Raw genomic sequence first — 10,424 nt, 5'->3', positions numbered from 1 at the left:
GAGTCAATCGGTTCAGTTTCAAAGAATTCGGAGGTGAAAAGCTTCAATGACTGTATACTTTTTTACTGTTGACAAAAAAATCCTCTCTTCTCATTTATGTAAGCTGAAAATCTCTATTCTAACTTCATCTAAATATTTTAAATATCTTTCTATTCAACCAAATTCAAATTATCTACCATTTGAACAAATTAGTATCTGAATCAGAATAAAATTTTATTTTTGTGAATATTAGTTAACGTTCAAAAAAACGTTAAAAAATGTTCCTGTACTTTCATGCAAACAAATTGATAATATGTAGTGACCATTTAGAACAACGTGTATTACTACAGGTTTAATTCCTTGTTTTTTTTTATATAATCTTACTTTTGGTTGCTTGTTACCGATATTTGGATTTAATTAAGTCTCCTAGTTAACTCAAGTAAATGTCTTTTAGTAATTACTAAATCTGTGACATCTGACGAGGACGCGAAATTCGCGGGGGAAAATCTGTACAGAGAGCAGACGTCTTGTTTGACCTACTACCACGAATTAATGATAAAAGTTCCACGGAGATAAAATCATGATAACTTCGGTTCCCTTTAAGTAGTGTTCAAAGCGGCAAAGTGCCGTCACGCTGGGAAGGTTTACGCCGGATTGATTTTACTAGGAAAAATGAGGAAATCAAAGAAAATTCAAAGGTGGGTGAAAACTCAAGTGGGCAGGCTTTCTGGCTATATAATATTATCATGAAATGTGGGAAACGACCTGAAAATATTATACTTAAATGTTTTCTCTCATTTAAAATTTATTTCTAAAACAGATCCGTATGTTTGCTTTTAATTTGGTTGGCCAATATGTGGTACAAATTTGTAAAACATAAGTAATTAGTGAAGTGCTGTATTTTTTCTAATACTTTCCACAGAACTAGACTTGTTTCATTAAGATTAAGGATCAGTTTTTTAAAAAATTCTACTTCTGATATATTAAAACACAGGGTGTCCTGGTACTCCCGGTACTCGATACAAAAAAATCGAGTACACACAGATGAGACCAAAATAATATCAGTTCTTCATATAAATTTTTTTCATATAAACCTTCGTTAACAAGTTATTTTTATTTACAGTCTCTAAACCATGAACTTGCAAATTTGGTGATCGATAACGCATGCGTACAGCTTGTTTTTGATGTTGTAAGTAAAACTTCATTATGCTCAGAACTCCAGGGACGGACTATGCCCAATGGTTAAAAACCCAGAATTTTTGCATAGCTGATGATTGCAATCTGCTTGCATCAAAAAAAAGTTCCCTGAAGAATTTACCAATGATAATACTCTCTTAGTTCAACTCGATAAAATTAACAATTTTGGAAATATTTGCGATTTTATTTCACATTGCACATCGAGTGACGCATCCACCATTTTTTATTTTTAATTTTTAATTAGACATAATTACTATGTTAGAAGCGTACATATTCTTAAAATAAGAGCCTAGAAAATCTTACTGTCTGCTAATGTAATTTTCATTAACAAAATTAACAAACACACTTTACACATAACACAAAATAGAAGAAAAACAAGAATAAATTAAAGTAAAAAAATAAATTAAAAGAAACAAAACTAACAAAATACATTTTCAATATGGGTACTTTCCACCTCCACAAACTTCCTAAGTCTACGAATGTTATTTGTTTGTACACGAAAAAGCATTTCTAGGCTATGTCAAATATTATCACAATGGAAATTAATTCTTTGTATGTATTGGGGCTGAGTATACTAAACTTTTCAGGTATCCCCACAGGAAGAAGTCCATCTGGTTAAAGTCTGGAGAACGTGGTGGCCATGAAATTGGGCCTCCTCTCGCAATGTATTTCTTATTAAACAAAATTGGATAAATAATTTCGTACATCGATATTAAAATGGGGAAGAGCCCCATCGTGCATAAGCCATACGTTTCTTCGTGTGTATAATGGAACATCGTCCAATAGTGGTTGCAAATTATTTTGCAAAAACTCCAAATATCGATGTCCATTCAGACGTTCCTCAAAAAACGTATGGACCTATTAAATTATTACCCACTATTCCTGCCCATGCATTAATAGTGGATAATAATTTAATAGATCTATAGGTTTTTGAGAAACGTCTGAATGGACATCGATATTTGGAGCTGAGTTGAATTCTTTGCATTTTGGTAAATGATCTTATTTGATTAAAAAGTCCTTTGTAACTAAGTAGGCTGCGTCAGAAGTAAAATTATTTTCAGCGTAGGCGAGGCCTCTTTTTCATATATGTCCATATGCCAAATTTGAAGATAATCAACCTACTTTGATGATTTATTCAATTGTAAAATTGCCACGAAATATGGGATTTTGTAACAGCTTCTCTTTCTAAACAGCTTCTTATATTTTTTCTGATCATTTACACAAAAATAGTACTACCTACACAGGAAGGAGAAATTGAGAAAATCAAAGTGGACAGATTGATTCTAAATTTGCAATATGTGACTAAAATTTAAATAAGAACAAGTTTTCCTAATGAAACCTTTTACCCACACAAAACACATTTTTTTTTCTCATCAATATTTGCCCTACTTACTAAATTTATTTTTCTTTAACATAGTCTAATATTAGCTCTTGTATTTTTACTTTATGTGCTGATTCCAAATGAAATCTGCTACCCAGGTACCTACAGTGTTATCCGACCAAATGATAAGGTAGGCGGTAAGCAAATATTCAGTTTTATTCATAAAACTAATTTTATTTATATCCGCCGAATTTTCTCTTTCTATCACAACATATTATTTTACATTTAATTGTAAGTATGAAGCGAATACTATTTATAACATATTTTCTGACGGTTTTATTTATAAAATAATGTTACCATTATTAATGAAATGGGTAAGTATTAAAAACATCATTTCTTGTAAAAGTTGCTTCATCAGTAAACGATACAAGATTAGAGAGAAATTACGATTTATGTTCAACTTTGCAACAATTTGCTGTAAACAGCAACTTTTCTAGGAAATCTTGAGGCAGCAATTCTTGTACTTTTTTAATATTATGCGGAGTTAAAAATTGCTGTCGTAAGACTCGCCACATTACACACTGCCACACTGCCTTGTAGGCGTTGAGAAATTGTTCTTGTGGAAACTATAGGATTTTCCCCAATTATATTTAAAACCATTTCTTCATTATGATTTGTTCGAACATATCGGGCTCGATCAGCATCATTATCTGGATTTAAATAATCATTTTTCCGCAATCGACGTTCGGTATTGATAAAAGTTTGACAGCAGCTTTCGAATAACTTGGCATTCGCCTAAAATTATGTTCATTAAAAGTAAATTTTTCCATTTTCTTATGAATTAAATTGAAACATTTAATAAATAAGTATACTTAGTGTTTTAAGCGAACTAACAACCTTGATTATTGATATTACTCTCAGTATAACATTCGGATAAGCGTTCGTTTTAATAAGCTTGTTTTAAACAATCTGCTTGAAAAATATTTAATAATATTAATTAATAATATTAAATGCCGTATTATGAAATATTTTAATATTTGTCGTATCAAAAAATGCCAATAAACTTGTAGAATTAAATAATCTGTCTACTAATATTGTACAAACTATCAAAGTATGAAGTATAAAAAGATGTAAGCCCATATACACCAGGAAAATTAGCGAAAATAAAAGAGAAACTCGAAAAAAGTCCTATCCGCGAGATTATTGTAAAATTGTCTAAAGGAACATAATACAAGACATCTCTCATCTCGTGAGTCAAAAACTTTTATCAGCGAAAAGTAACTCGCAGACAGCTTGTAGGGAATAAAATTATTTACAAAATGAGACTTGTTAAATTAAAATCGGTTAATAAACAAAAAAGTTATTGCAAAATATCAAGAAAAGTGCCAATTTTTTAATTTGTCTATAACTATCGCATTTATTGCTCAAATTTTATAAAACCTATGACAAGTTGAGGGTTTTGTCATACTTCAAAAGTGTGCCAAAAGTGGGCGCTGTAGGTGCAATAGTTTTCGCACAATTCTATTTGTTTATAACGGAGGCTCCAAAAGTTATGAACTTTAAGCCTCTGTACAGACGTTAATTTTCAATCAAACATGATTCTGAAAGCGTCATTGTAATCTTAAAGACGCAATTAAGCGACCTATTAAAAAATATCACCGTTTTTTTGACATTAACATTCTCAAATTGTGCATTAAAAAACCGTGCGTTTTTCGCTTATAAACAATTTGAATAACATTGTTGCTATTTATGCTATCTCACCGAAAATAGGTGCAATGGATAGCTGGAAAAAAAATACAGTTTTAAAATAAAAAAAGTGCCCTCTACGACCAACAGGAGCCAAGATAAGAATCTTTTTTTAAAAAATCGTAGCGCAATTGTTTATAAATATTAAGACTTGAATTTTTCGCAAAATAAAGTTTACGACGTAAACTACGATTTCCCGTGAATTGCATTGAAAAATGTGGAAAATTAACGACTCACGAGCCCTTTAAAGAGAAGGTACTCGCTAAGTAAACTGTCCGGCGGCCGGCGGCGTGGTGGTGGGGGAAGCTCGTCCAAAAGGTCGCGCGCGCGAGAAAAGTTAATTCCATATTCAAATTTCAAAGTTCAAATTGATGCGCGCTGTAAATTTTGCAATATCTCGGCTTCTATTCATCGTAGAAACTTATTTTTTTTCTTTAAACTGGGGTAGCTCGACGAAAAAATAACAATGGGCATATTTACGAATTCGTAGAATAGCCCTGAACCCCAGAAAAAATGCATCTTTTATAGGTACTTAATTTCTTTTAATTTACAAAAATGTCACAAACATTATTGTTAAACGAAATATTAATTAAAATTTCAATTTCGGAATTATTTTACTATTATTAAATAAATAAATGAAGCTATCGTTCATTTAAGTTATTCTTTTTACAAATTAAGGCAAAGTAAACTTGTTTTTTCAATATTTTGTTAACTATTTAATTACGATTTAAATGTAAAATAAAAGTAAAAATTCACAAATTATTTTCAAATTATTTTACGTCTTTAAGATTACAATGACGCTTTCAGAATCATGTTTGGTTGAAAATTAACGCCTGTACAGAGGCTTAAAGTTCATAACTTTTGGAGCCTCCGTTATAAACAAATTGAATTGTGCGAAAACTATTGCACCTACAGCGCCCACTTTTGGCACACTTTTGAAGTATGACAAAACCCTCAACTTGCAGGTTTTATAAAATTTTAACTATAAATGCGGTAGTTATAAACAAATTAAAAAATGGGCACTTTTCTTGTTTTTTTGCAATAACTTTTTTGTTTATTAACCGATTTTAATTTAACAAGTCTCATTTTGCAGATAATTTTACTCCCTATAAGCTGTCTGGGAGTCACTTTTCGCTAAAATTGATGGTTTTCCCTGCAAAATGAAAAAACTGTTTTCCTCACTTATTTGTTTAAATAGAAAAGTTAGCTAATAAAAGTTTTTGACTCACGAGATGAGAGATGAGAGATGTCTTGTGTTATGTTCTTTTAGACAATTTTACAATAATCTCGCGGATAGGACTTTTTTCGTGTAAAAATGTAATTTGCTTGGTCTAATATAATTCTATTGATATTCACTTCAAAACATGGACATTTATTAGCATTCACCGTGTGCCAAATTTGAAAAAAAGTTATCAGATGTTTAGGAGACATTTGCATTTTAATTGTTTTTTAATTTCAAATTTAAAGGGCTGTAACTTGTAAGGGGTGCATTTTGGTATTTAGGTAAATTAAGTCAAATCAGTATATATTTATTTGGCTACGTATTTTAAAATCACCTGTATACCCCTTAATAAAGGATATTTTGCGGCGAGCATCTAATTGGTTAATTCTTCTTGGTAAAATAAGAAAAAGTTCTTTAACACCCCTCTAAAGTGTAGTAATGCCTACACATATGTCTTCCAGATAAAAGTTACGACCCTGCAATTCGTGAAACTCTAAGAGTTTTTGCAATAATCCTGTTATAAATTTCGTATTTCACATCCCAATACGCGTTTCCGTCCCATTGACTGTTTCTCGTTTAAAAACGCCCAATCGACGCCGAATACATACGCCATAAAGACAAAACAAATACGTTCGCCGCCCACGACCCGTCCCTTGCCTCGACAGTAAACCGTCGCGGCATAAAAAGGGGCCTAAGTGGCGAATTAAAACGTATATGGCATATTTAGCCCTCGATTAAGGACGGCCATATACGACGCGTCATTCATCGCTTAACGACGTCAGAGGCTGAAGGGCGAATGGTAATTAAAAAGTTGTAATTTAGATATTTGATAATTTAAAAAAAAGAGCGAATTCCCGAGCGGCTTTTGCCCGACCCTAAGACAATTTGTTTATAACGCTGTTTTGTACGTCCTACCTTGTTAGTTGTAAAGGGCTACTTTCAAAATTTTAAATTCAAAAATTCAATATGCTATGTTGCTAATAAAACTCTCTATCTCTCAGTTTTAAACAAATTTCGGAAACTGCTACTTAAAAAATTTGTTAAAGAATAATAAAAAGCAGCATGATCGCGTTTATCCAAGTTTTTCTTCGACAAAGCTCGTGAATTCTTCTCGATTTAATATTTACCAAATACGGAGAAACGTTTGAAAATCCTCTTCGATATAAGTTTTGCGAGTAAGAATGAATTTATGAAACGCTCTAAAATTGATGCAGCGAGAACTTTATAGCGCATCCGACATAGTTGTTTGGCTCTTTAGGGAGGTATTTGTACTGGATGGGATATTAAAATTTCGCGTAAGATTGTTTACATTTCTCTTTCGAATATCTTCACAAAATGTAACGTAAGAAATATGGAATATTACCATCGTTTTTCTTTATAAACGGCTGTAGAATTTTAGATTGTATAATTTTATGCAAGATGTTGCGACAAACTTTCTGCACTGACGGTAAGATAAACAGAGGAAGACGACGATATTTTTTTATAAAATGATTTCTAATGATTCTACAATTCTTTAAAAAATTAGTGCATTGGTTTGATAATTAATTAATAACTAATCTCTCTGTAATATTGTAATAAGAATGTTCAAGAGTTTTAATATGTGAAACGCAATTTTTTAGATATACGTAAGCACTTGGTCATTTCACTAAAAAATCCCAGAATATAAATTGTATAAAAAAATTAAGAAAGTTACGGAAGCTCAATATTATCTGACTGATCCATTAAAACAGCATGATGCGACGTACTAGTTACTAGTAGAACATGAAGTTGAAGTTCATTGTAAAGAATCCTGTTGGTTATTTCATTTTTGTTACTTAAACTGCCAGCAACATAACTTTCTGTAATTGTGGCTAATTTTCACCCACCATATCTCTTGATTGCTAATAAAACATACATCAACTCCTGTATTAGCCAGTAATGTTGCCGATGTTCTTCGGAATGAATGGCCTGTATATGTTTCAGGATGTTCTAGTTTCAAAAACTGTGCAATCTTATTAGGAATCATAGAAAGGGTATTCTTGCCGACTGGTTGGTTGTAACATCTACCTGCTTGATAGCGCATTTCAGTTTTAATATTCAATGTAATCTTGATATATTTCTTGAGAATGTCTATATGAGAAACAGAACCCAGACGAGAAGTAATTGTAAACGTACGTGACATATCATTTTTAGAATCTGGAATTGTAACTACAATAATGTCATCGAAATTTTTGAAATTGACGTCCAAAGTAAGTTTGCATAACTCATCAGACCGTCACTATCTTCATTAGCAAATATGTGTTATCGGGTACCTGAACAAGAAAATCGTTGACTTGTTCTTTTGCAAAAACGTTTGACTTTTTAGGTGTATAGCCGTCATTCTTACGTTTCAAAAATGCTCTCAGCTTGGGGATTTTTGAACCAAGGCGACTTTGCAAGATTTCGAATAATGTCAAAATGAATTGATTAACAAATGTCAAAAAATAAAACTTAATCTTTATTTCATGAACCATAAAGAACTGTGAGAGCAGATAAAACGTTATACACCACGCAGCAGTTAAGTATAATTTACTAGTCTCGGACTCTATTGCTAGCCCACGCTCCGCTCGGGCGCAAAATCGTCCTCGACTAGTAAATAATACTTACCTCCTTTATGGTGTAAATAACTATTTCATTAGAGTTCAAAAAGTCTAACAAACAGTTTATCGAGTTTTGCAGTGAAAATATAGGCTATAATAGAAGAGTTTTTGACCTTCAAACGCATAATCAACATTTTGGAAGGTTATACTTTCAATAGGAATAGGAAAAAAATGTAAACATTTTGAAGAAAGTGTAACTAAGACACGAGGAGGAAAGAAACAAGTTACCAGCTACAAAATTAGAAAACAAAATTGTACCAACTTTCCAAGTACACCCTCTAACCATTTGCTGTACAACCCTTAGCAGCTAATCATTCTCTTCGATCTATTAGTGTACTTTATCAAGTGTAAATTTTTATCTGTTCTTGAGTAATTGATCGTGGAGCCTTGAGGAGTTGTTTTTGAAAAAAAATGTACTCTTGTTTTTGTTTCTCTCATACGTCGGGTCTAATTAAAAACAAAACAGGCGTATTCCTTTTAAGTTCATGCCTGATTGCGCGTTTCGCGACAAGGCAGGTGAGTCATTTTCGGTTGTTTGTACCAAAAAAAAAACTCCCCTTCGGTCCCCTTACGCGGAGCCAAGGAATTGAAGTATAATTCCATCTGGTCCGCAAAAAATGAGTATGAATTCCCTTGGGCCTCCTGATCAAAGGCATTGTTAACAATACGGACCGTAGGGGCATCCTTGAAAATATAATTTCGATGTGCCGTAGGAATGTAATTGTTTTTTTTGGAATGCGTGATACAAAGGGACTGAGACATCAAACAGAGGGAATCTGTGCCAAGATCACAAATAATACAGGGAACATTATTAATGGTTAACTGGTAATTGAGTGTGCTATGGTAAAAATAAACGGTTTGAAAGTTTTGTGTGGGGGTAGGGCCGGTATAGTAATGATTGGGAAATGCAAGGTGACCGATATTTAGCTTTAGACTTCAAAGGAATCATCAGGGAAGGCGGTGAGGTAAACTGAATCGTCCGCGATAGACCTAAAATAGTTTCCGGCTATTTAAGCGGAAATAAATCGATGCCGCAAAAATAGCACAAGGAAGCGCATTGACAATTTAGGAAAATTAAGCAGTTTAAGGAGAGAATCAACTGATGTCTATTAACTGTATTGGATTACAATTTTAAAAATTTCTGTACAAATTCTTTCACGGGGTGATCATGACATCACGATACCAACTGGAGAAATTCTTAGAAAAAACACAAATGTTTAAGTTAGTCGTTATGTTAAGGAAAATATCAAGTAGCATGTAAAACCATCTAGTCTGATTGAAATATTCCATGGTCAAAGCTTTAGTGCTAGCTGAAACGGACATTAATTTTCTTATATGAAGATAATAGTGGAGTCAAGATAAATTTTGACTTCGCGAAAATTACTGGAAGAGAAAACTTTTTATTTTTCGCTTTGTAAAGTTGTCAGAAACAACATATAAAAAGTTGCCAACTGTAGAGTGTACGCTAAATTATTTATTTAACAAATTAGTTGCAAAATTACAGTTTTTGCAAAATATATAAAAAAATATAATTAAAAAAAAATTAACTGCGTCATTCGAAAGAACAGGAAATTTTATTTTACATAAAAAATGTTAATAAAGTTTTTTTCTAAAATGCGAATTGAAGGCCGTAGAATTTTTTTTTCTAACTTAAGAAAAATGAGACAGGTGGCCCCTAAGTATAGCTCTCGAAGAGCACGCGGCACGAGCGCGCTACACTAAATTTGTTATAACTTTTGATCTAATTGATCAAATCGACCTCACAAAAATTTAAATGAAAGAAGAGTCATCCGGCTATCAAAATTTTATGTCTTTAAACTTGAGAAAAAAAAATATATAGTACATACGTACAAAGTTACGTCATTCTATAATTTTGTACACCATTACGGGAAGAGAGAACTTTTTATTTTTCGCTTTGTAAAGTTGTCAGAAACAACATATAAAAAGTTACCAATAGTAGAGTGTACGCTAAATTATTTATTTAACAAATTAGTTGCAAAATTACAGTTTTTGCAAAATATATAAAAAAATATAATTTTCTAAAAAAGTAACTGCGCCATTCGAAAGAATTTTACATAAAAAATGTTAATAAAGTATTTTTCTAAAATGCGAATTGAAAGTTGTAGAATTTTTTTTCTAACGTACGAAAAATGAGACGGGCGGCCCCGAACGCGCTACACTAAATTTGTTATAACTTTTGATCTAATTGATCAAATCGACCTCACAAAAATTTAAATAAAAGAAGAGTCATCCGGCTATCAGAATTTTATGTCTTTAAACTTGAGAAAAAAAAATATATAGTACATACGTACAAAGTTACGTCATTCTATAATTTTGTACA

This window comes from Anoplophora glabripennis, unplaced genomic scaffold (assembly GCF_000390285.2).
Source record: "Anoplophora glabripennis isolate ALB-LARVAE unplaced genomic scaffold, Agla_2.0 scaffold249, whole genome shotgun sequence".
Taxonomy (NCBI): domain Eukaryota; kingdom Metazoa; phylum Arthropoda; class Insecta; order Coleoptera; family Cerambycidae; genus Anoplophora; species Anoplophora glabripennis.
The sequence above is the reverse complement of the archived record's forward strand: the minus strand, read 5'-3'. Positions refer to the sequence as shown.